Raw genomic sequence first — 25,904 nt, 5'->3', positions numbered from 1 at the left:
TCCTACCAAGAGAAGCATCTGTTGGGGTCAAATGTGCCTCAGGAAGCCTGTTAGCTTTATGCATTCTCAGTAAACTTGCTCCCCTGCCAAGGGGTGCACCATGCTCTTCACAATACAAAAGGGACATCTGAGTAATCCCATCATGTAGTTTGCAGGAAGGAAAGGGGAAAATAAAAGATTCTTCAATAAGTTACTGAAGCCGCAGGCAGACATCTCTGAACTAGCAGGCACCAGTGAGATGAGCTGAAGAGGGAAATCCTTCCCTTGATCCAGTAAATCATCTCAAAGGACCATTCATACGTGGGTGTTTAATGAACAACAAGTGTAAAGAAATTGTTGTTGTTTTTTTTTTTTTCCTGATGAAATTCTAATATCTCAAGGATACACAGACTCACAAGAACTGTTTAACAGGCTCTTGCAGTTAAGAAAGTTGACTTTGGTCATGTACTCCACTGAATCAGCAGATGCAGTAGCAGTCTGAACTCCTCAATGAGGTGCAATAATTGCAAGCCTGAATGACTGGAGTCCATACAGTCATTCAGTTCTTTTAATCTGCTTTGTCCAGCAGATCACATCAAGGACTCAAAACCTGCAAATCTTTCCACTCTGCTGCAAGTGATTTGTAAGTAACAGGAATAAAGCCAGACAGAAACACCTTGTTGTTCAAGGCACAACCAAAGCCCCAGGACATAACAGAAACATCAAGTTCAAATAGATGGTGCATGAGACAGGAACTTGACAATTCTGGTCCTTCTCTATTCACAGTAGAACTGCATTGGTTAAAATAAATAACTTAACTCCCTTTAAAGCCTTTGACTCAAGGAAACACAAATTCCTAGTCCATGGAGCAGCGGTGTCATTGTACTCACCTAGCTGTGCATATGCAAGTATCATGCCCAACAGCATGGATAGTCTATTACTATATTCTCTAACTCTTCTTCTGTATATATGGAGAGAATATAGCACAATTATCTGCCTCTTGTCCCAGCAGCAGGACCGTGATTTCTATGAAGAAAGCTTATGCCAGCCTGAACACGTGCCTTCTCTTTTCCCCAAGCTACCTGACAATAAGGGGTTTGGTGACTGAGGTTAAAAGGTCTTAATGTTCAGCTTCTAGGTCTCCAACCTCTGCAACACCTTTGTGCTGGATACAAAGGATGTGCTTCTGTATCAGATGCCTAATTCCCACCTGCAGCTTGATTAACATTGAGTAAGGGTTCTTCATTATACCTACATCATTACTGAAATAACATTTCTGTCAAGAGACTCTATGCTTTTCCTCCCCTTCTCAACCAGGCTCACCCCGCAACGCCTTCCAGAAAAGATAACAATTCTAATAAAAAGATAACAATTCTAATAAAAATTCTAATTGCTAATAGAACCGGAGCTGATCATCAGAATTTGTATTTTTCTTTATAAGTCAGATTATCACTTTAAAAACAAACTAAACAAAAACTCTTAAGGGAACAAAATTGAAACCACTGACTGCTCTGACTGGATGTAACATGCTGTAGTTCTCTGCACGCGTGAAAAGTTTCTGTTTTAATTGTTTAAACCACCTTATCTCTACTTCAGTTTTCACGAGTTTTACCAGCTCTCTGGTTTCTTCAAGGTTATGCCAGATGCAGCAACAGCGCCCTCTGCCCAGCGCCGAGAAAAATGCATTTAATGCCTCTGCTTTTCCAGAGCTGCCCATGCATTTAGTTAAATTTAAACATACACATGCAACGTTTGCTCAGCAGTCCTTCTGCATCCAGGTTTCCCCCGATAACGCGTTGTTTAAAAGGATTCTTATCCCTGCCGCACACATCTGACTGCGTTTTAGAAGCGTTTAACACGACGTTTGCTTTTACTCTGGAAAAGTAAATGACAAGACCCTTCAAGCTTCGTGAAAGCCTTTCTTTCAAATCTCCCTCTTTAATCATCTCCACGAGAAAAGCCAATTGCGACTCTTCCCAGCTTTCTTCCCCCCCGTGCAAAAAAACACTTGCCGGTTTCCCCTTCCCCACTCCTGCAGCAAAGTGCCAATGCGAAAAGAGGACTGCAACCAGGAGCGCAAAGAGTGACAAATGCTCAAAGATTTTTTTTTACACTTTTGTTTTGCCTCCATGTTTTCCCAGCTGCTCCGCTCAGAAGTCGATTAAAAAAAAAAAAAAAAAAAAAAAAAAAAAAAAAAAAGCGGCCTGCAAAAAGCATTACAAATGAAGAGACTGGAAAACTGCAGCCCGGAGAGGAGGATGTGACTTGCGTTTGACTTACCGATTTCATCCAGCTGTGGATTTTCCTGCTCGCTTTTTACAGCCGCTGAGCTCAGCGCTCAGGCACGTCCATCCCGCGTCCCGGAGCCAGGCGGGAGCGCTCAGCTCCTCTCCGCTGGATGCTGCTGACGGAGGGAGCGAGCGGGGCCGCGGCGGCTGCTGCTGCGTGCGCTCGCTCGGACCCAGCCCGGGAGGAACTGCTCCCCGGAGCCGGAGCCAGCCCCGAGCCGGCCCCAGCCCCGCTGCAGGGCTGCGGGAGGCAGGAGGCAGGGCCTGCCCTGCTACCGCGCTGCGCCTTCTTAAAGGGGCCCGCTCCGCACGCCGGCAGCGCGCCCGGGGCGGCAGCCTCGCAGCTCCCGGAGAAGGCTTTCGGGCGCTGCCGTGTGGCCGTGGCCCGCCTGCTTCCCTTCCCTTCCTTTCCCTTCCCTCATCCCTATTCCCATTCCCAGCACAAAGTCAGCCCTCAGGGGTGCGATGCCTTCAATCCCACCCTGCACGCCCCTGGCCATTGACCATGTCCCCATAGCTCCAATCCTTTGGTCCTCCCCTGTAGTGGAGAGGGTACAGCTTGACTATTAAAGCCCTGCTTTCCCAGTTTTTCCTCCTCGGTCACTCTTCAGAGAGCTTTAAGGCAGTGTAACCCACTGCTTCCAGCCTCATTTCTGCTTTCTGACTTCACTTTCAGCCGCACCTGACATTAACAGCTAGATTAATATGGGGGATTTGTCTGCCCGTGTGTGCTGCTGTCTGCAGTGGGAGAAGCCGCATTCTCCGTGAGACAGGAACGCTGAAGTTCAGAGACAGTAACACCATCTGCAAAACCTCTCTCTGTAACCCGTGGAAATATATGGTTTGCTCTCCATATGCGTAAGTCGTTTGTTTTCATTACACTAACCGAGCTCTCATGCTGACAACACACATCAACACACAGCGCAAGGCAAAGTCATATACATACAAATACGTACGGGTGTAATGGTGCAACTGGAGAAAGCAAAGTTACCTGGAAAAATCCCCCTTCAGATCAGCAGGCCAAACCAAACAAAGCCGAATCACCCCCCTCCTGCCCCCTCTGCCCTCACATTCACCAAGCACAGAAAGCACATGAGAGGTACGTACTGGATATAACAACCCGACGTGATGCCCTTCTGTTCTTTGACCCTATGGTGAAAGGAGGTGAGTGCTAAACAAAGGAGAATCCAGCCCTTTCAGTGCCAATGGTCCCTCACAAACAGGCTCAGTAGGTATCCGCTAACTACTGGCACGTATACCTTCTGCCCTGTAAGCAAAGTAGCCGCTTAGCCATGCTGCTAAATTATAATCTTCAGCATTAATAACCTTGTATTAAACCACAGGGACCCATCAGCGTTCCTCTAGCATGAGCTGTGCTATGCTCCTGCCTTTCTCAACGTAAAGCCTAGGAAAGTTTTACATAACTTACACATGCAAATCACATGTGAAGCACAGCAGATGAGATCTGATGACTGTCAGAGCCCCCTTCCACTCACATTTCCATTGGTCTATTAATCCTCAGTTTGCACTCACAGCTCTGCCCACTGCTTCCTTCATCTAATCCTACAAGTCCTGCCCCTGAACTCCTCTTGCCCCTTCTAAATGCTGTAAATTCTTCTGTAGACAGGTAGAGGCCTTTTCCCTTCCCTTGCCAGCGCTATCTGGCTTTGTCCCCCCTTTTTCCCCCTATCCCCTCAGTTTCTCATTGGAAGAGGTAAGAAGGGCTGAGAGGAGAGGCAGAACTGATGAACTGGTTCCTTCTCTTGCTGTCCCCATGTTGTCCCCTTCAAACAGCCAAAGACCTGGAGCCAGAGAGCTGTACCCAGCTGGAAATGAACCTGCAGCAGCAGGCCAGGGGACAAAGGCTAGGCGGGCTCACGTTACCAGCACAACCTCACTTAGAGCACTCTGCCATTTATTATGATACAGTGAAACCAAGACAAACGGCCTTTGTCTTGATCATTAGTTAAAAGTTAACAAAACACACATCTTTAAGGCAGAGCTCATGCTCTAGTTGATACTTCAGCTAAGGTTAGGCCGATATGTTCAAAACAGCTAGGCAGTCTGCCTGCAAGGAGGCAGAGTAATCTGCTGCAGCAGATGGGGATCTGAACGGCAAAAAAAAACATGATGGAGAGAAACTGGGCCTTAGGGGGAGCGAAAGCGGTGCTCCATCACTCCGCACACACGAAACAGGAACGTGCAAAACACCAGAAAGCGCCCAGCAGGAAACAGGCGTGTGCCATTGGACTAGAATGATCGAACCACTATAAATATTAAGATAAATTAAGAATATCTGCTGTTCCTTACATATGTTGTTCCTTAGAGTCCTTATAAACCCATGTGAAAGCCGTCCCCCCTCTCTCACCGCAGCATCTGGATGTTCCATTGACAGAGCATTGTCTAATGGTTACAGCACAACTCCTGGTTTCTATTACTGGCTGCAGGAGAAACGTGTGGTATATTAAATAAAATAAAGGACACAGCATTCAGATCCTGCTGCACGCTTCAATATTCAGTCAGAAGTACATTCAACTAGATAAATCATTGATCCTTTCTGTGACCGCTTCCCCAGAACAGAAAAGTGCATTAAACTGGGGCGTTATGTAATTCAGTACTTGTATTAGTAACAGTCCGGGATGAAGGCTGCTGGAGGAGCCAGCTTTTTTATTAGTACAGACTGAACTGCAGATACCTCAGTGAAAGCTGAAAAGTGTCGCAGTTTGCAAAAACATTTGATTCTGCAGAGTAATCCCCTTGCACAAGAGGTGACCTTCGATAGGAACAGTTTTGGCACGTTCAGCTTATAGGGGACAAATTCATAAGCTACCCGGCAAGAAAATTGTCGTTGCTCTTTCTGAGCAGCATATGACATAGGTTCTACGTCCCAGGACTGCATAAATGTACTTACACAGGCAGTTCCTCTACAATTTAGGAATAAAACCATCAAAGAAATCACCTGCCTGCTTCTGAAAGAATTTTTAGGCTCTGACCACCAAGGTGAAAAACAAAAGCTACAGTATTACCTATGCAGAGTGACAGACTATGGATGAAGCCCATGAAGTCCTGGCCCTACTGACAACACCAAACCAAAGACCTCCCGCAGTTTCATACTTTCTCATGCATTTTTTTTTTAATTGCTCCCTTGTGTGAAAGATATCAGTCCCAAACTGCAGATATTCAGCCCTCAAGAAGTCACATCTAATTGCTCTGAACTGGAAGAAGCAAATGTGTCTATCGTTTATATAGATTTAAGCAGAGCCCTTTGGGGCCCTGAAAGGAATAAAAAGACAAGGGTAAAGGGACATCCAAAACAAAATAGATGATGTGCTGCTCAAAAATAGATTCTTTGTAGAATGCAGAAGCAAAAGCTTCTGTAAGATGTCGCTCCACCTCTGGAGATCTAAATTGTTTGTCTGCTGCATTGTAACACAAAAGGGCACGGGTATATTAATCTAACAACAACAGTGCCCATTGTGAGCACAGACCCAGTGCCAGGCTGCCTGTTCCATCTGACAATGAGATTAAACACCGTGGCTCTGTGAGCTCGGCTGCCTTCCATGCCTGACACCACCACCCAGTGCAGATACAGGGTCAAAGGCTTCTGCTCAGTCACCACAGGCTGCAGAATTAGTAAGGTTTTCACACCCTCCCTACAGAAGTTGTTTCTGCATGACACCCAGCCTCTGAAACACCACACAGTGTTTTGCACATCTCGAGTATGCCATGCAGGGTAGATTTATTATTATTAGCTTTTATTATTTATTTTTATTAGTAGCATGTAGTGACATAGGATGTAGCATGGGTGACGGGACACCACTACCCTTATCACAGAACCACAGGAAATTGTGCCCTATCTCTGAGGGGCTGAAACGAGGCTTGTACAGTCAGTACAATAGACATGCATATACATTATTTTAGATAATATAATTCTTCTAAAACTGTTTTTATCTTTGGGTTCAAATCAGACCATCACATCTGAGGGTTGGATTCCACATCCACTGACTTCCTGATGACTGGGGATGGGAGGTATACATACACAATTCTGGGGTATATGTATTTCAGATTAGAGCTTTTAAACCCTAACCCACATTACTGTGCTATTCCAGAAGTTTGAGAACATACTTTGAACTTTAAAAAAGTAGAGACTGGGACAATGCTCATCTGAAAAAAAAAAAATAGTCATTAGTAATTGAAAATGAAAAATATTAAAGGCATGAGACTGTATTCCACCTGATTAACCACAATGTGTACATACATTTGTATGTGTACATTTACATATGTGCATGTATGTAGATGTGAAACTGACAGAGCCTATTGCTATTTAAGTTAGCTTGCATCTGATGCATTGTATTCCTGACACTGGGGAAAACTATTTTTTCCTTGTATTCATTTTATTTCCTTTCATTTGTGTGCATATTCATTTATTTCCTTTTATTTATGTCCATGGATTTGTTTAGCTGCATGGCAGGGAGGGACTCAAGAGCTGGCTTTAAGTTTTGCAAGTGTTTACAGAATGTCTGATATCGTATTGACCATCACCAAATTAGCAATGATCGAGATCAACATGTCTTGTCCCAAACAAGAATAGACATTAAAACAGTCAGAAACAGAAGCATTCTCTATCTGTGAATACACAGACCTCTGTGACATTCAAAAAAATCAAAGCAAAGTCTATACGAAGGAACAGGAAGCTGGAAATGTACATGATACTAAAAAAAAATAAAAATCAGTGAAGTGTCAAAAGTTGGGAAAGGCAAAGAAAGGCAAAGGATGTTTCCACTTTTTAATTTGTGACAGGATCTCGGCCAGATCTCTATCTTTGGTTGACTTCTGGCTAGCACAAGACCAGAGTGAAGAAGTGATGGCTGTCTTTAAATTGGCCTTCTGTCTTTGCAGTCTAAAACTGATCAATGTATATTAAGAGTGATGCCAGCTTAGAATAGTCTTGGATTTTGTAAATGACTCGTGGCTCTTGAAACAGCCAAGCAGACAGGGAGCTCCAGACAGGGAGCTCCAGCTAAATATCCTTTTCTTTACACTACTGGTGATGGAGCTATCACACTGCTCCTATTCTGCCTAGAAAACCCACTCCCTTCAAAAGGGACTTCAAGGTTGCCAGTTCTTCATGCTTCTAAGAGTTTTGTAGCATCTCAGAGGAAGTAAGCAATTGGAGGAACAAGTCCTGGCTCCACCTGTGATGCCAGGCAGGGAACAACATTTGCTTATTGTGTATTCTTTGCAGAAGAGCAGGAGGGATTATTAGTTATGGTCAGTGTGGCTTGCTAAACTTAGATTATTCATATCCTCTGAAGTTTACATGCAAACTAATTTGCAGCACTGATCCCTTAGTAAGAAGCTGAAATCAATTAGGAAGCCAGCTGACCTTATTACAGCAATTAATTACAAATGACATTTAGTCTCAGTACTCCATGGCCAAGCTCTTTATTCTGGTTTTTGAGGCTTTGGCTGTTTTTTCTTTTTCCTCTGTTGCACCACTGCTAACCCACCCTGATTTTCCTGGACATAACTTCCATCACATAGAAGCTGCCCTAATTTGTGACACACACTTTCCTGGAGAATACTTGGCTTTCTTTACAGGAATTCCTGTATGCTTAGGAGTCCTGGAAATGGAACAAAGTTCCTACGGAAATGTGGCTCCTCGCTTTTCTGCAAAGGATGCTGAGTTGCTCTCTTGGAAACCTCCTTGACTGTAATGGGTGAGGGCTGTGGAGGAGAAAGGTGTAAGCCATCTTTGTTGGACTTGGCAGGGCAGTGAAGCTCACTGGGAATGCAGAGCACCCATGCTCTAATGGGGTGCCGAATGGTATGTGTGTGATTACCAGCAAGACTGAGTTGCTCTGGAGACAAAAAAATACATTGCTCTCTCTGTGAAGCAGTTGACTGGGATATGAAGAGGGGCACACCCTGGTTTTGCAAGGTTTAATTCCATCAGTGGCAGCTTGAGCCAGAAGATTTGGTATATGCCAAGAAAGCAGCATATATTTAACTAAGTACTGGCCCTAATTCTTTGTAAGAGGTACATAAACATATACTGGGCTCCTAAAAGCACTCTGTTCCTGAACCATGGCACATGCCAGAAAAGAAACTAGAAACTAGGATGCAGCTAATCAAGAATTAACTAGTTTTCCACAAGACTTCAAAGATCTAAAATGCTAACATCTTAAAATTGCGTGGCATACACACGTTCCTCTTCAATACATATTCATATACAACTAGAAAAATAAAGCTGGGAGCAAAACATCATATGATCATACTTCGTTTTAGGCAACAGAATCTGAAGTTTAACTTTTTTTTCAGTATCAGCTGTTTGTGAAGTTCTGACATCTGGGTTCTCCCCATTTAGGATACCAACAGAAAGGGAGGATTATGCTTCTGGAGACAACTGCAGGAGACTTACTGCTCAATTCAGCAGAAGTATGGTTGAGCTTGAGCCCTGACAACTGATTCACCACTGCCCTACTACTTCTACTACTTGGTATACTCATTTACATCTACTGAAGCATGCACTATCTTAACTCAACAGCACTTCACACTTTCACTGAACTTGTGTAAATACTGCTGCAGATTGTGTGGCAGTTGAGAACTAGGCCACACAACTTCACAGTATTTCAGATCCTGTACAGTGGAAATATGTGAAAGAGAGGTTTCACACTATTTTTTTCTCTGTGATTGCTGCAAGCACTTTGAAAGAAACAGAAAGGATGCTGAAAATGATGAGGTGTTAGGTGTAATCAGACTTCGTGCACAAATTGAATACACAAGCTCTTCTTAATAGACTGAAGCCCTGAAGGATTCTAAATTGCGCTCAGGAGGAAGATGCTGACACTAAGTTTTCTTCTAATTGGTGGCAACTCTAGAAGAATAGAGGAGTGAAAAAGGAAGGAAAGAGGAAAATTAGAACTTAAAAACAAGAACATTACTGAATTACCATTTCCAATATGCTTATTTACTAACTTACAAGAAACACTTCCAGTTTAGACTGTAATTCTAATCAAAACAAAGTTATTATGCTGTCCCTCAAACTGAATGACAGCACAACTAACACTTGTAGCATAGCCTGGATCCAAGTTCTGTTCTATTTTATTTAAATGATGACATGGTAAAGAGAACAGAAGGGGTGGGAACTTCCAATTTCGATGACATTAGGAATTATATTGCTTCTAAACACACCTGGCTTGTATATAATTAGGGACAGTAAGTGTTTACTGTAACCTTGCTCTGTGTTCAAAACCACCTTGCAATCGGTGGAAGATTTCTCTTGCCTGCTGAATGTAGGTAACATCATGAAAGCTTAACAGAACAAAGAGTGATAGCTAAAATCTCATTCCCAGTATTTTTAGGATTTCCACTCCCATGCCCATCCTGTAAATCAGAACTAACCTGAATGATCTGTGTAGTTTCTGATTTGTTCTTCTCTCTCTGTATAGTTCTGTGTTCAGTTCAAGGCCTCGTCATGTAGAAGTTCACCTTTGGATGACTTAGTACAGCTGCTGTGACAGTAGAGATGGTCTTCTGGAGAAACAAGTGCAAATAGTCTGTTAGCTTTCTATCAATATAAAAGCCATCTACAATGTTTCAGTGACTTTCAAAAGAAATTATAGAAGAAACGTGTACAGAAGTTCCAGTACGGCCTCTGCTGACAGGGTTGATCTTCCAGTGTTTTGGTGGAATTACTTTGAAACCAGAATGACTGCTATGTACATGCTTGACATAAGAAGATGCAGGCAGTGGGTACTATTTGTGCATGTAAAGTCAAGAAAGCACTTTAAATGCTTCTTTGCTGAAGTACTCAACAGCGCACGGAGTACACTGTAGAATCAAAGCTAGTATGACTACCTCACAGGTACCTTTCTATGTTCTACATCGATTGCATCTGCATTGTAGCAAAACTGTCAACCAGTTACTCAACCCTTACCTTTGAGCATGGGGAAATGATCATAAGTGATCATTGTTAGAAAAAAAAAAAAATTGTCCTTGCAGTTTGATTAACATATACAAAGATGGTTTTCAGCTGATAGAGAGCTATTGGCTCTGATTTCTTTGTATCAGCTGCTCTAGAGAAATGACTTCCAACATTTAAGAGAAGATCTGTTATGAATTATTTACTTTTATCAGTCAGGTAATTATTATTATTATTATTTTTTGTATTATTAAAGCCAAATGATTGTACTCGAAGACATTCCACAATTGCTGCTGTACTGTCATTTTAGGAAATGCCATTAAAGTGACCTTCTCTTTGTTTGCTTCCCATGGCATTTAACTAAGCTGTTTTAAGAGAAACATCATTAAAATCATCAGTTCTTCCATGGGTGCATTAAGATTATGCATAGAAACTGTAGTCTTCGGGGGATAACAAACACAGGGCCTTGTTTTCAATTCCCTAACTCTGTTTTCCACTGAAGTAACAACATCAGTTTTAACACAGATTCATCAACATGGGGCAAACTCAGGATTTGTTTATTTATTTTCTTTGAGAACTTGATACTGATGAAAGATAACACATTAGAAACTCGACAGGGTGAAGTCCTCTACTCAACCTCCGATTATACATAGTACAGGAAGCAATTCTACACGCCCTCCAGAACCCTTTCACCGCAGTTCCTCATTTTTGCCTTGAAATAACTTATTTTAAGAGGACATAGGACAGCACATCCCAAATAATACTTGGTCCTGCTAATAAGTGCCACCTATGATCACAGTTGAGTTGTTTTGACTCAGTCATAAGAAAAAAACAATTAAGACATCACAGACTCACAGGACAGCTGAGGTTAGAAGAGACCTCTGGCAATCGTCTACTCCAAAGCCCCTGCTCAAAGGAGGGGCAACAAAAGCAGGTTGCTTAGGGCACCATCCCATCAGGTTTTGAGTATCTCCATGCATGGTGCCTCCACAACCTCTCTGGGCAGCTTGTTCCAGTATTCGATCACCCTCACAGTAAGAGCATCGTTTTTATCTGTATTGTTTTGTTTTTCGTGTTTGAATGGAATTTCCTGTATTTCAATTAGTGCCCATTAACTCCTGCCCTGTCTCCGGGCACCACTGAGAAGCACCTCATTACATCTTCTTTACTCCTCCCTGTCAGCTATTTATATACATGGATAAGACCTCCTTAAGCCTTTTCTTCTCCAGGATAAACAGCCTCATGTCTCCCAGCTTCTCCTCATGTCAGATGCTCCAGCCTCTTAATCATCTTCACAGCCCATTGTTGGACTCTCTCTGGTATGTCCAGGTCTCTCTGCTGAAGGTTATCTCCACTCATTCCTTGTATTAGCACTTTATGAGTCAGTCTATCCTGATATTACTTAAGGAGCTACCCTTAGCCACATAATTCACATGGCATTATACCTTCTCATCCCTGAATCTGAAAATAGGGTAGCTTACCCTGTAGCACCTGCAGTTGTAACAATTTTTCATTCTGATCCACTGAAACTGAATTTGAACAGCTGACCACATTTGTTTTGCCACAAGTAATAATTAGAAGCTTATTTATCAAGCAGACCTGCTTATTTCTACAACATTGCTGTGGATCATGCGCACTGGCTGTTTGTTTCTGCATTTGTACCTTTGCATGTCAGTGCCACAGCATCTCACTACCCAACCACATGATCTTCACACATTTTTCAAAAGTCTTCTGTGCACATTTTAGCCATGTCAACATGCGGCCAGATAACTAAATCCTATCCTGACTTGTGACAGTGTTTCTACAATACCTGTTGTCGCCTAAATGAAGTGAGCAAGGGAAACATGAATAAATACATGACTCAACAAAGTAAAGTGGCAGAAATTAAAACCTTTGATGATACCAAGTAAGCACACAGCTTTTTTACTGAGATAAATTGAGCAACTCACTCGTGGCTCAACCACTTATGAATAATGTGGTCATCCTAAACACACAGAAATAAAAACTTTATAGCATCTTACAGCTGTGTTCATTCACTCACTCTTTCTTTGTCTCACAGCTCTATAAAACCCATTCCTCATCTCAACAAAGAGAGTCAAAATACTCTGTTTAGATTTTCAGCCAGTGGTACAGCCACTGGCATTTCTATTAATTAATCTGGATGGCTAGAAAAATACAACAATTTTATTTTTTCTTAAGCCACTCAATCCATAATAAGACATCTCATTTGAGACCACAACTCTGTAGGAGGAGGCTAGATTTAATACAATGGAGACAGAACCTGATGCCAAGATTCCCTATCCACTTCTCCCCCTGACTCCCCGATGCTGCTGAAAAAATTATATGGGGATATGGGGTAATTTTTCAACTAGGCAGGAAGAGTTTGCCTTGGAAAGTGTGTTGGTATTTGTTCATCCCCTGTTGAATTGTGTAGTGAACTTGAGAAAATGTGACTCTGGATGTGTCACTGCAAGAGAAAACTAGGCAGTAAAGTGCAGCCTCTTTGACTAGTCTTCACTAACTTAAACATTTTTCCATGCATCAGAGCAGTTGGAGGAATACATAATCTTTTTGTTGTTGTTGTTGCCACATCCAAATCAACAAGCTAGTCCTCTAGCTTTTCTTCTGCTCCAGTGTTGGCATAACAGGTCAATATTCCCTTCCCCTTGTTGCAGTGAAGAATTTGTCTTCAGGTTCCCAATCTGCTCCCCAGTGCTGTTGCAGGAATACAAGTACATTCCAGAAAGCTTCCCTCTTTCAGCTGTCACTATTGGTGTGGCTTCTGGAAAACAGATGTATTGTAGACCTAGATACTTTATATTTTATCATTTATGTGTAAATTATTTATTTATTTTCTGCTTAGAGAGCCAATGCAACAAAACTCCCAGTTCCACAACACATGCCTAATACCTTATACAGCCTTCTACCTATCCTGCCCTTCAAGTTAAGCCTAATAAATGAGTGCTCAAAGCTGGAGAAAAGGCATTAAAGAGCATTCCCATTAATTCTACATCCCTTCAAAAGAGCAAGCTGCAGGCCTAACCCCAAGTAACTGAGAAAGTGGAAAAACCCTGGCACCAAGCTCCCATCTTCCTAACACAACATGTAACAGGACTAGGATGTAACATCCGAGAAGAACAAGTAACAGGCACGCTTCTGTGTAGTCCTCATTCATCGCAAAGAAAGCTCCTGCCTCAGCTGACACTGGGGCAGTATACCCCTGGGGCTTAAGAAGCATTGCCCGGCACATTATCCATATGCAGTCCTAAGTGATTTTCTCAAAACAGCTGGTGGAGATGGAGCAGAGAAAGAGCAGCCTAATGCCAAATTTCTTCACTTGATGCAAATATCTACCCCCTTGAGTACTACACTGGCATTCCTCAGCACAGACACAGCTTTTGCTTTTGAAATATTTACCTTTCCTTTATTTTATAACCTTAAGAAAACGCTGGGAGGAATGTGAACTGTTTTGTTTTTTGTCTTCCTATGACGGCAGAGATTTATTTATAGCTAGGAACTGGAGGACAGTTCTCACGTGGCTGCTGAAAATTAAAACAGCATGTAGGGTTTTGTTTTGTTTTGCTTTTATGCCTTTGCCGCTACAATCTCTCCCTGTGTTCCCTAAACCCGTGTTATTGTAACCAGAGCCACATTTTGCATTGCTACAATTGCAGGGTTATGTAAATTCCAAAGGCTTTAAAGGAAAGGGCCTGCAGATTCTGCTCTGAGCCTAGGGAAGTTGACACAAACAGTTATGCCCAACATTTAGCGAGAGGCAAAGGCATTCAAAAACTATCAACAGACAGGAAACATAAGTCTCAACCTCAGCACCAACCTGACGTTTTCTAAACCTTTTTAGAACTTGCTGGTTTCCTTTACATTGGTTGTTCTCTCACTTTCAGTGGTATGCTTTGCTATGGCAAGGGAATTTTCCTTCTACCACTCTTTGCATGCCCTCTCTCACTTTCCACTGGTACACACCAGTTTGTCCAGGAGAGCCAGCAACAGAAAACTCTACAGTTACAAACTCTTCAGGCTCAAGGAACCGTAGTTTTACATTTATGAAACTACAACACATTGACTCGAATTACTTTATTCATGAACACTTTTAGATTAAAAATAAAATTACACTAAAAAGAGAAAACATACTCATGAAAGACAGCAATAGTCCCTACTTTACAGCAAGTGGGGTGGGAAGAACTGTGATGCATGGTGCACGGCCGTGTGCGTCTGAGTAACCAAGCTGTAATGCTGACTCTGGCTGTGCATTTCTGTGTGGGCATGGGCAAGCCAATTCTTGTTTCTGACTCTCTAAAAGAGGGATAATAATGCCTGACTCAGAGTCAATATCAGAAGGCTTTGTGCAAGCTTGTCTTCTCCAGTCCGTGTTTAGACAACTCAGCTAAATGAGAAAAATATTTAGCATGCTTCTCCAGCCTTGCTTCTTGTTCAGCTCTAAATCATCACTTGTCAACTTCTGCTCAGACCTCAGACAAAAACCTAGATCACATTATTTCTGAAGTACATGGAGATTTTGCACAGTATGGTGCACCCTGATCACAGGAGCATACTAGTGAGAGCTCAGGAGAATTACTGTGTTTGTGCAAAGGAGCAGCCAGAACTCCCCAGCAAATTCAGCTGACACACAAGGAAGGATGAGGCTGTGGCACTACTCCAGCATGCTGCTTTCTACACTTGTTGAATTTTCCAGGCAACCTCAATCTTAGTGCAGCAGATATGGAAAAGCAGGGCTTGCTGCATTGTTTACCCATCTCTTGTAGCACACGGAGCTGATCACAATACGTCCTCAGGAAAGTAACCAAGAAGCACTGCCTCACAGCCACGTAGGTCAGTGCCAAGCCAACACATGAAGGGACACTCCAAGCAACACCCAAGCTGTGGTATTTTAAAAACAGTCACTGCAATGGAAGAGATGACCTCAGTAGCAGACAATTGTCCCTACTCAGCTAGTAGTTATCGCTGCTACACAGGTAGTGATAGCTGTTGTTGTCAAAGTGCAGCTGTTTAAATCTTACTTAAGAAAAATGAGACCCATTTCTGGAGCTGCAGCCACAGAGGACCCCCACATCACAAATTGTACAAAATTTGAATGTAAAAACTGAAGGATCCACAAGTAATGAATATTTTTGTAAATGCGGTCCTGCAGTTGGCCGAGTGGAACATAACTCTCAGACACAGAGGGATGACCTATATCAATCTCTTTTTGAAAGAGGACAGTTTGTTAAGGGTCTGTGGAGAGTCAGAAACAAGCAGCCAGAGGACAAACAGAAACCAGAAATTAAAGGCAGCTGTATTAAACTGTGTCCCATTCATGGTGCACCTCATGACAAGTACCCAAGAACTACACACTTTGCTACACCTTGAATCACAAACAAAATAGCTTCATTGAAGATCCTGTCTGATGAAAAGTATTTGAGATGTTTCTCACAAATCCTTACCTCAGAAATGGCTAATTTAGTGCTCCAAAGCATTGTGGAGCACAGGCAAGAAACTTTGATACCCTATTAAGATCAAATTCCTCTCAGATTTCAGTCTTAAACCTATATCAAAGTTCATATAAGCCTCTAAATTACCACCACTGCTTCCTATAGATGTTGGTCTCTCATCCAAGTATTAAGAAAGGTGGAGGTTGCTTGGCTTTTGGTACTTGAGAAGTGTGCAGCCTGTAATTAATGGCCAAAGCAGCAGCATCGCTCCCATCTACAGCTCATTTGTTTGCCTGAGTAAACAAAATCCTTCCTTCCCTTCCATGTACTTTGACAGATGCTGCTTGGCTCAGCACAGTTAGCAAAGCAGGCAGGACAAGGGGCCACTCAGTCAGCTCAGTGACACCATTTGCCAGCTGGAGACTTCCCATAGCTGACACAGTCCAAGCAAGGAAAAAAAAAAAATCATAAAATGCTAATAAACATAACCACACAGACTCTTTGATACAGCACACAGGCCTGATGAAACAGGAATATAATGAAATCTTCCTACTGATACCAAATGGCAATAAGAAAATGAAAGGTCTGTGTCGGCCCCGTGGTTCAGTGTGGTGAGGTCTGGTTAGGCCCATATTAGATTCTCAGGACTATCCATGTTCCACTGCTGGGTAAAGGAAGAAGGACAGAAAGAAAGAACAGTTGTGTCTGTATGGATAGGAGGTAGATGTCTGTGTGTGGAAGCAAAGCTAAAAAACGTCAAGACCTGAAATGTCCTAACGCTATCTACTGATGCAACTCAGGTGAGCTGCACATCATCCTCCAAGAAGCAGACTTCTCTTATCCTCTGTCCTTGCTGCAATCAGCTACACCCAAAAATATCTGGAGGGAAAATTATATCTGACACAGCCATATTAAAAATGACCCAAACTAAGAAGTGGCAACTCTGAGGGTGTGGGAAAGTCTGCAAACAAATCACTGGGTGTGTCAGATACGCAGACGCTAATATAATGCGGTGATTACTGTGTCTCCTCAGTGAATATGTAAAAGTTAGCTTGGTGTTTTAAGAACCACGCACAGTGACCGATAAACAAACTCAAGTCTGGCTGTGTTTACCTAGGAGTAGTACAGCGTTGCTGTAACCCCAAGGCTTCGTGGGACACTCTGAACATAACTGGAGTCCAGAGATCCTAAACAAATCCAGCTTGGCATCTTTGCTACGTGGAGACCTTTTCGACTGTTTCAAGGTATCATCAAACTGGGAAAAGTGCTTTTTGTGATGACCACCAGTACATTTGTTGGGGAGCTTCACTGGGGTTACAGGGCCCACCATTCCGCACCTTATCAGCCTCACAAGATACAGTGTGTGTGATCCGATCAAATGGCCAAATCAGGCCCTAGAAACAAGCCCGCAAAACTTTGGTGCAAAATTCAGCTTTAGAAATCCACATGCAACTATAGGAACCTAGAGAAGTCATGAACTTAGGGCTACGCAGTTTAAACAGGACCTGGAAGATACAGCTTATGCATTCACACAGCCTGGGCTGTTTCATTACAAACAAACAGGTGGGCGGGTACACAAACAAATAGATAACACATTGGAAAACACAGATCCTGACACATGCAAACACCTAAGGGCAATTAATAGCAGTGGCCAGCCAGCAGAAGCAAGCCTGAGATAAAAATAGGGTGATTTTTAATGGAAGTCTGAGAGTATTTCCTATTTCTCTGGAGGTGTTGTCATCAAGTCTGGCAACAAATTGTCAAGCGCCCTCTAGCTTTTGTGAATTATATGTATTCCTGAAAGGGCTGAAGAATCCCAAAAGACCATGACTAATGAGCACTCCAAGGGATAACTGAAGTTTGCCTCTCTCCCTATCCCTCGTACACTGTAACCATTTAGTATTGAGTACTCAGAACTGAACACAGCGTTCCCAGCGCTGTTTCATTATAGCTCAGAGACATACTTCCTCAGCAGGCTATTTGGATCAAAGACTTAAGGCAACATCCCTGAAAGACAAGGCAACACACAGAGGGGACATTTTCACCATCTGCTTCCATTTTAATTTGCTGCACTCCCATATGTCACCAGGGGCTGTAGGATGTTTAGTTGGATCCTGTGTCATGCGCATTCATGGGAGCATAGGACAACAAGGTCTTCATGTCCTGTTTCCTACAGCCCCAGACGCTGCATACTAGACATGCACTCCAGCAGACTCCACAGAACATTTATCCTACTAAAGTCACACATCAATGTAAGACTTGCCCAATGACCAGTGAGAAGTAGAATAAGGTAAGCTTTATGGCCTGAAGTGAGGCAGCTATTCTCATTCTTATTTTAAAGCAGCTGACAATAACAAATTAGGCGTTTCATTGTAGAGAGATACAGTATCATCTCCCTGACCTCTGATACCTGATCAGAGATCATAACTTCTTTGAAGAATGCTCTGTGGATAAAAAACACATGCAGCTACAGATAATATCTGAAAAGTGAGAAAAAGCAAAACACTGATGTGTGTGTAATCTGAATTTTGTAGGTGCAGACAAGTCCATTCCTTCAGTTATCTCTGTTGATATATCTTGCAAAAATCAATTGTAAAATTAACTCTCAAGTCTGACAACGCAGCTTTCTTAAACCACTTTTTATGAAAAGTGTAGCGATACAATATGAAAATGTTGATGTTTTATATTAGGTCAACTCCAGTTTGTATTTACAGTAAGTATTTTCTTAGATAAGGCTCCCATTTCACAGTAGCTTAGCTACACTAGCAGATGTGTAAATCAGAAAGAGTATGGGCCTCTGGAGATGTCCCAAAAGATGTGAACATACTAAACATCACTGTTGTAAGCAAGCAGGAGATGAGGCAGTGTGGAGTTGCCTGCTAAATTTTGCCTCTGTTTAAACATAAAATGTGTCACAAAGGGCACAGTTGGACATTTATAGCTTAACTCATGTCCCCCAGCAGGTACATGAAGCTACTCTAGATAAGCCCAGACACAGCTGGAAAACAGTTCATGGGTCCCCCAAGGAAAATTTCACCTAGTCAGAAAATGCATCTGTTTTTCTCCCTATAACTTAGCAATGGTGAGTGCCAAAGACTTTGTAACATTCACACAAACTGCCTGAATCCTGCTGATGATAAAAGGCTAAGGTCAAGCTTTGTACTTCTGGCATTGGCAACGCATTTCAGGGCCTCTACAACGGAGCCGGAGAAATTCACTCATTGGGATGCCTGACCCTCGGGGCAGTAAAAGTATGAAACAAGCAAGGAGGGCAAGTTCATATCTCAGTAGGGCACAGTTGGAAGACAGTTCATATTGGCAGGGCCCTAGCATGGTTATTACTCTATCCCTGCATAACAGTGCAGGAGGATGCTGACAGATCAGAGCACAGGCGAGAACAAAACCAACTGTCTCTCTGTGCATTCAGCTGTTAGAAACATAGTTTAATTGGTTCCCGCTGTATACACGGCTGCAAAAGTAGCAAAGGACTGAAGTTCCCTCATGTTTGGTCAAGATCTTGCTTGCTTTCATCTGTTGTGCAGATGCTGATGGGGTCGCCTGCCTGGAGGGGGTCAGGATTCTGCCAAATGGATTTAAGCAGGGTACTCACAGTCCAGGCATCCCAGCTTAATAGCCAGTGACTCAGTGAGAAAACCAAGACTGTCTGCACAGAAGGATGGCTCCATTCCTGATAACATTTGTAAGGAAGAATGATACTCTGACAAACCCTCTCTGCAATTCTGTGCTGTTTAATCTAACAAGTAAACCCATTCTACCTAGTTAGGGCAGGTCTCTTACAAGCAGTCATTACTGGAAGTATCTAAGTGTACCACTTTGAGTACCACTCAGTGCAGGCAAAAGCCTAAATGAAGGGTGGAGGGGATAAAGAGAAGAATTGAGAAATATAAATAGATGCTTGGGGGAGCCAGAACATAGGTTTGGGGGGAGAAGAAAGAAAGGGGAAGAGTACAAATCCTTTGCAGTAGGATGATATACTTGCATTCTGGGAGAAGTAAAGTTTTGCTGAATATATGTTTTGCCTAAAATGCAGGAGACAAAAGATAACAATGACAAAGGTGTTGTTATAATATTTTGGTTAATTGCTATGACTTCATCAAAGTAACATGTCAGTGGTCATAAACATAACTGAAAAATAAAAAGGAGGAGGGGGTGTCCAACCTACCTGCAATGAGAGCGTTTATAAAATAGTGCAGACTCCTGTCAGGTTGCAGGCATCTGAATAAGCCATGCCTCAGTTTCATGGAGTGCTAAGTCCATTAATATTTGTAAAGTGCTTGGAAACTTTTCAAAGGAAACTGCTGAATGGAAAAATAAATTGCTAACTACATAAAATATCTTCCCTTTATCCTCACATATCGATATAATGTAAGATTGCAGACAAGAAAATAGTCTCATGGTTTAACTCATGTTGGTTAAATAGAGCATTGCCTCAGCTCCCTCAGAATCAATCTGGTTAATGAGCATACCATACCCACTGTGCTCAAGGGCTTGATCTTAAATCAATGGAAAGTACAGATCCAGTGGCTGATGATATATTGACTACAGGTTTTCAGAGAGGAACTGGACTGCTGTAACATTTTGGGGGAACAAGATAGTTCCATGTTAGAGCAAAATCATGTTACATGATGTTAAATGTTACAAGAGTCCAGGAAACTTCTACACAGAGATCAGCAGAGGCAAGGATGCTTATAGGGTTCTACAGTAGTTTCATTCCTTCTTGAAAAGGTTGCTCTCTTTGACCTGACAAGGAAAGGAGCAAAATTGGCAGGCTGATGCAGAGCAACAGGAATTCCCACATATTTCTGTCACAGCCTTCTGGAGATTTGAAAGAAAACAGATGACAGCCTAGGACCAAGAGCGTGCAAATAGATTAATGATTTTTCAAGACCAGCCTGAAACATCTAAAAATAGCCTTTTTTTTAAAAAAAAAAAAAAAAAAAAAAAAAAGTGCTGAGCTTCCCTGGAAAATGGAAGCACTGACAATATTTTCTATTCATTAAAATATCAGTAGCAATTGTACTATTGATGTGTACACCTGATTTAAATGTTAAGATTTAGAGAAATATTTAAACAGAAGAAAATGCAAAACATTTCTAAGAATAACTGGAGGAGTGTAAGCAAATTAAATCCTTTCTGCAAAGGATTGACAGTGTTTGTAATCCAGTTTTGAAAATGGGAGCAGGGAGAGCTGCCAGTCACTTTCTTTCACTGGCAAGAAGGTACAGACGGTACTAAAAATGAAAGTATAGTTTCTCCATGTTTATTCTTGACATTTAAAGGACTCTAAAATGTGAATAAGTTTCTGAAGGTTTATGATGTACCTGGTCAAGTTCCACAGCCCACATTTTAGGGATATGACTGTTTCTCCTGCATAGAATAGCTGAAACATCAAAGGATCTTCACAGTGTTTTGACTCTTGAAGACCACAGGAATATAGAAATTGACTACAAAGGCTCAGGTCAGAAGTCCATCAAAACCAGTATCTTATCTCCAAGTAATGGTCAGCTGTAAATGGTTAGGGAAAGCAAACAAAACTACCATATATAGTCTGATCCTACTCCTGCTCAAACCTTTTAGTTGTTTAGGACCAGAAGATGGGAATACAGCCAGATAACCAGGTTTAATAGCTACCAGTGGACCTATCCCCTGAGATTTCTCATCTCTTCCCACAGCTTTGTCCTGAGAGAAGGGAGTCTTGCTGCATGATATCAAAGCCTTGAAATGTAGACTTGCATGATCAAACCCAACCTTGATTGTGCTCATTGGCAGAAATGTTCCTTCTCCCTACAGTACGTATATTTCCTTTTTTAATTCACAGAAATTCCCTGGGAACAAATCTTCAGAGCAGACCTGAAAAGGCAAAATTGGACCTTACAACTTTTTTCTAAGATGAGCATTTTCCTATGGAGTACTGTGTAAATTTCAGTCTCTTAAGACTTCATGGTTTATTAATTCAACTGTTTAAGCAGTTAAAAGCATTGTTCCTCAAAAGAGCAAACAAAATACAGGGCCCCTGATATCAGGCTTTTTCAAATGCTTCCTTGTTAATACCTTCTTAAAGTGATATACCAAGGAGACAGAGGAGAGCTTTTGGGACCCACAGATAAGCTTTGTCCTCAGGTCAGAGAAGAGCTGGGCTGACACAAGCATTGCCTGCATTTAAGCCATTTTGGGACCCAGTGAAGAGGAAAATACTCTGAATGAAAGTAAATGTCAACTTCAAAGCTCATGACCAGTAATATCAACTGCAGTGATTATTACTTTGAAGCCAGCAAAACTGGGAAGTGAGCAAGCACTTGTTATTCAGGGAGGGAGCCTATTCCTCCCTTACTGCCAAGTTTTCCTTCATTCCTCAAGGTTACCTCTTTCCATTTTCCCGCAGTCTAAACACATAATTCTGATCTCCAGCCCCTACTCCTTACATTCCATCTCCTCCCTCGTTTATCTACTTCCCTCTTTCCACCTTAAGTCTCTTTAATTCCTATCTCCAGAGAACCCTTATCACTGGCATAAGCCTGCAATACTCTCAGAATAACTTTTCCACTAAATCCAAAAACCACAGGAGCTCCTCCTGGTCAGGTTTGTTACTCAACGTTGTCCCCAAAGTAGAAAACTCCTACTATGAGAAGACATTATCTGACACCACAGAGATTGCTGGAGAAGCCAGAATATCAAGTGTTGAAACACCACATCTAAAACAAATTGAAAATATAAATCTAACACACAACATAAAATCTGGGCAGCATGCACACCGGACACAAAGCTTAAGGGAAATACTTTGTAGGGAAAAGCCTTTTTGACCATTATCAGGCCCCCATTTAACACACAGCCCTAAGAAATCTTGAGTCTGCGTTGTCAGCAGCAATGCTTAGTATGCGATGTGTTCATGGTCACGTGGCTACGTGGTTCTCAGCAAATCAAAGCAGGGCACATCCTGCACATTTCAAGAAAAACAGAATATGAGCACAGGACTGACATACCGAAGCTCATGGGAGCTTCTGGCAACATGGGATACATTCCTCTGTGACTTCTGCTGCTGTGAAACAGCAGTAACTTTGCTGACTTGCACAGAGTTACACTGCTGTAGAAAGCACGTGAGAAGAATCAAACCCACTGTGTAGATTTGCCCAAGCCAGTAAGCCAGCATTTCAAAAGCAGCTTATAATTTTGGCTGTCTTAGCTTTCAAGCATCTCGGTGCCTTAACGAGACACTAAAAATAAAGAGCCATAATTACAGGTTACTTTGCACAACTTGGGACTCAGTTTCTTTGGACCAAATTCTGATGCTATTTGAACTTACTTCTAATTGAAGCCTAGAATAAGCTTTCTGAACAATACAGAGTTACAAAAAACTTTCACTAGTACAAATGACAGCAGGCTTGCATTGTCTGTGCCTCAGGTCACTCATTACCACTACGAAGGCACTGAGCCAAATCCTCAGCTGAAATACATTTGTCCTAGCTACATAGGAGCCCCCCCCACCTATTTACAGTGGCTGAGAACCCATCCTAATAAATCCCATTTAACTCATTTACTCTATGAAATTTAATACCTACACAGAGCTTGATAACAAGTCCTCAGCCTGATACACACAGAGTAGTACCAAACAGAAGGAACTTCAGTGTTAAATGGAGCTGCAGAAAGATGAGAAATGAGTCAGATTTACTGTGTGTTACTATAGATCCTGAGTCATACGACTACCAGTTCTCTGGAAATGCATTGTTTCAAAGGAATGGGATATTAAAAGAAGCATAGCTGGTGAAACAGAAAAGCATTAGAGACACTACTGTTCATCAATAACACAACAAAAAGCAGAAGAAAATACACACAAATTGTTTCATCCAATGAAAATTAGAGCAGCCAGTTTTCTTTTAATTGAGGAACATGTTGTGCTTGCCTAGGGCTGCAGGACCAGGGGAGAGAGAGGGTCAGCTCACCATAGGATTGACCCAGGTTTGAAAACCCGTAGCGATTAAAGCACCGAGAGCCAAACCTCCCACACATCCTTCCCCTAAGCGTCAGGAAATGGTGTCCCCTGATTGCTCAACAGCTGGGTCAGATGGCTGGCCTGGGGTGACTACATGGTTTTTTGGGATTCCATCGGACCTTGGGGGAAATTAGTGGCAATTAAGGCAGATGGAGCAAAACCAGAACTATCTGAGAGATGCCTTCGAGCTCCTGTTGTGCCTCCCTGCCAAAAAAATGCAGTCAGTGCATGCCATGTCTGGACTTGGTAAGGAAAATTTTTGTGACTGATTTCAAGATGAACTGAATGATCTCTGCTCTACGTGAGGAGCACAACCAAAATAACCAGCAGGAACAGCAGCAGACAAGTGATACAGTGTGGTAAGGCCACTAAGATATTCAGAGAATTTGCTTACTCAGCTCTCTGAAACCATGAGACAGCATTTCAGTGCACATAACATAGACCTCTAAAACCTCAGGGTTGCACTGTGACTGTAGCAAACTCTAATAGGGAAATGTTTCTGTTTCAAAAATCAAAACTTAAAAGACATCTGCCCGTCTGCATTGTGATTATTTCGTTTACTTCTAAGGGCAGCATCCACCAGTAGAAGAACTAGCAATTCCCTGTCTGATACAAGGAATCCAAATTTGAGGATGCTGAGTGACAGCCCATGACTTCTTATGAGACACTAAGTTTATCTCCTGCAAGATCGGTAACTCTTTTCCCAGTCCCCCCCCCCATCCTTCCCCCAGAGAGAGTAACTTCTCTCCTAAACAGCCCACAAGGAACTTCCAAACTCGTAGCACCCTGCAGGTTGTGTCATTCCCCCGTGGGATTCCAGGGCGGAGGACAGAGTGAGAAACTATGAAACGGAAAGGAAGCAGTCAGCTTAATATGCCACAAATGTGGAATTTTCTCCTCCTTGGTCCCTCTTCCCACCCTCACAGCTTTCTCCAGTCCTGTATCTGTTAGCTCTAAATTGCCCAATGCACTTGAAATAGATCAAGTGCTGAATCAAATAAAAGTGTCCTTTGCTCCCAGACACTTGTCTCAGCTGTGAAAGCTCTCAGGTTTCACTGGGACGAACAAGTTCCTAACAAGTTACTACAGTTTTTAAGGATTTGTTTTCCTTCACATTGCCAGCCAACACAATAAAGTAGTTTCTAGGAAAAGGAGCTGCTAAGCTACTGGGAACAAAATCTGATAAAAGTAAAAAGTAAAGCAGGGAGAGGAATGGGATTCTGATATATCAGGGTAAAGCAGCTCAAACCCCAAACCAACTCCTTCCAGGTCTGGAGGCTCCACTCCCAAAGTACATCCCAGCTCTGAGAGCACAGGCTCCCTTACACATGCACTCAGTATGGTTGCTTTTTTTTTCCAGCTCGATCTAACTCTCTTTGCATGGCGTGGCACCCCCAGCAGCAAGTAGGCCTTCAATATCTGGCCAGTAAGGGCCATCCCACCACATCAGCCAGCACAGTGGCTACATCAACCACCCAGTCATAGATAACGATGCGACTGCAGTTGCTTTCCGGACAGCTCATTCTGCCCAGTGTCACCCTACAGGGGTGAGTCCCATAAAACTCCCTCCTCCCTATCCTCACCTTCACTTCTCCCTGCCCCAGCAACCCAACTCTGCCACCTCCAGGGGTAAAAGTATTTGCAGACTTATTCTCTCACCAAAACAACTCAGCTCAGGGAGCAGTGACTTGCAACAGCCTTTCTTGTGACTGCTTGTTGGCTGAAGCCACTTAAAAGCAGCACACCACATTACATTGTGCAACTCACTTAGCTCCTGCTTCTCAGCCCAGCTTTGTGCTTACGTTTAAGGGCATCAGCTCTCCTTCCAGCACCTGCCCACAGCAAGCACCCTCTAGCTGGTAAAGAACTTTCCAGGGCTGCAAGTGCTGGCTAAGTACATCAGCTTCACACAGGAGGCGCCAAACACTTCCACCCACCTGGGGAAACCAGCTGGTTCTGTCAAAGGTCTGATTAGTGAGGATGCCTCTGAGGAGGACAGCTGTGTCCCCAGAACTGCTCCCACCTCCGTTGGGGGGTGAATGAGGGGCATCCAGGTGGGCAAGGGTTCAGGGAGGCATGGTTAGTGGCACTGAATTTTAATTGTAAATAAATAGAGTGAGTGAAAACTGTAAAATGTGTGAGTGAAAATTGTAAATAAATAAAGTTGACTGAAAACACCTCTTTCCTGTGGGGCAGGATTGGGTTGCTGGGGTTAAAAAAGAAAAAAAAAAAAAAAAAAAAAAAAAAAAAAAAAAAAA

At 42.5% G+C, this 25,904-nt stretch overlaps 1 protein-coding gene across 9 annotated transcripts in view; it reads right to left on the bottom strand.

Moving 5' to 3' along the window:
• Positions 1 to 25,904, bottom strand: part of DAAM2 (dishevelled associated activator of morphogenesis 2) — a 199,286-nt gene that overhangs the window by 172,306 nt on the left and 1,076 nt on the right. For 2 of the 9 annotated variants that reach the window (XM_035323265.1, XM_035323274.1), the window contains exons 1-3: positions 25,414 to 25,495; positions 23,216 to 23,293; positions 9,672 to 9,803 (exon numbers count right to left, since the gene is read on the bottom strand). The gene's annotated coding sequence lies outside the window, so the exon portion shown is untranslated. Of the gene's footprint in view, positions 1 to 2,259; positions 2,496 to 9,671; positions 9,804 to 20,980; positions 21,060 to 23,215; positions 23,294 to 25,413; positions 25,510 to 25,904 lie in introns of those variants that run through there. The other 7 variants (XM_035323268.1, XM_035323273.1, XM_035323272.1 and 4 more) reach the window with 6 other exon arrangements.

This window comes from Oxyura jamaicensis, chromosome 3 (genome assembly GCF_011077185.1).
Source record: "Oxyura jamaicensis isolate SHBP4307 breed ruddy duck chromosome 3, BPBGC_Ojam_1.0, whole genome shotgun sequence".
NCBI classification, from domain to species: domain Eukaryota; kingdom Metazoa; phylum Chordata; class Aves; order Anseriformes; family Anatidae; genus Oxyura; species Oxyura jamaicensis.
The sequence above is the reverse complement of the archived record's forward strand: the minus strand, read 5'-3'. Positions and strand labels throughout refer to the sequence as shown.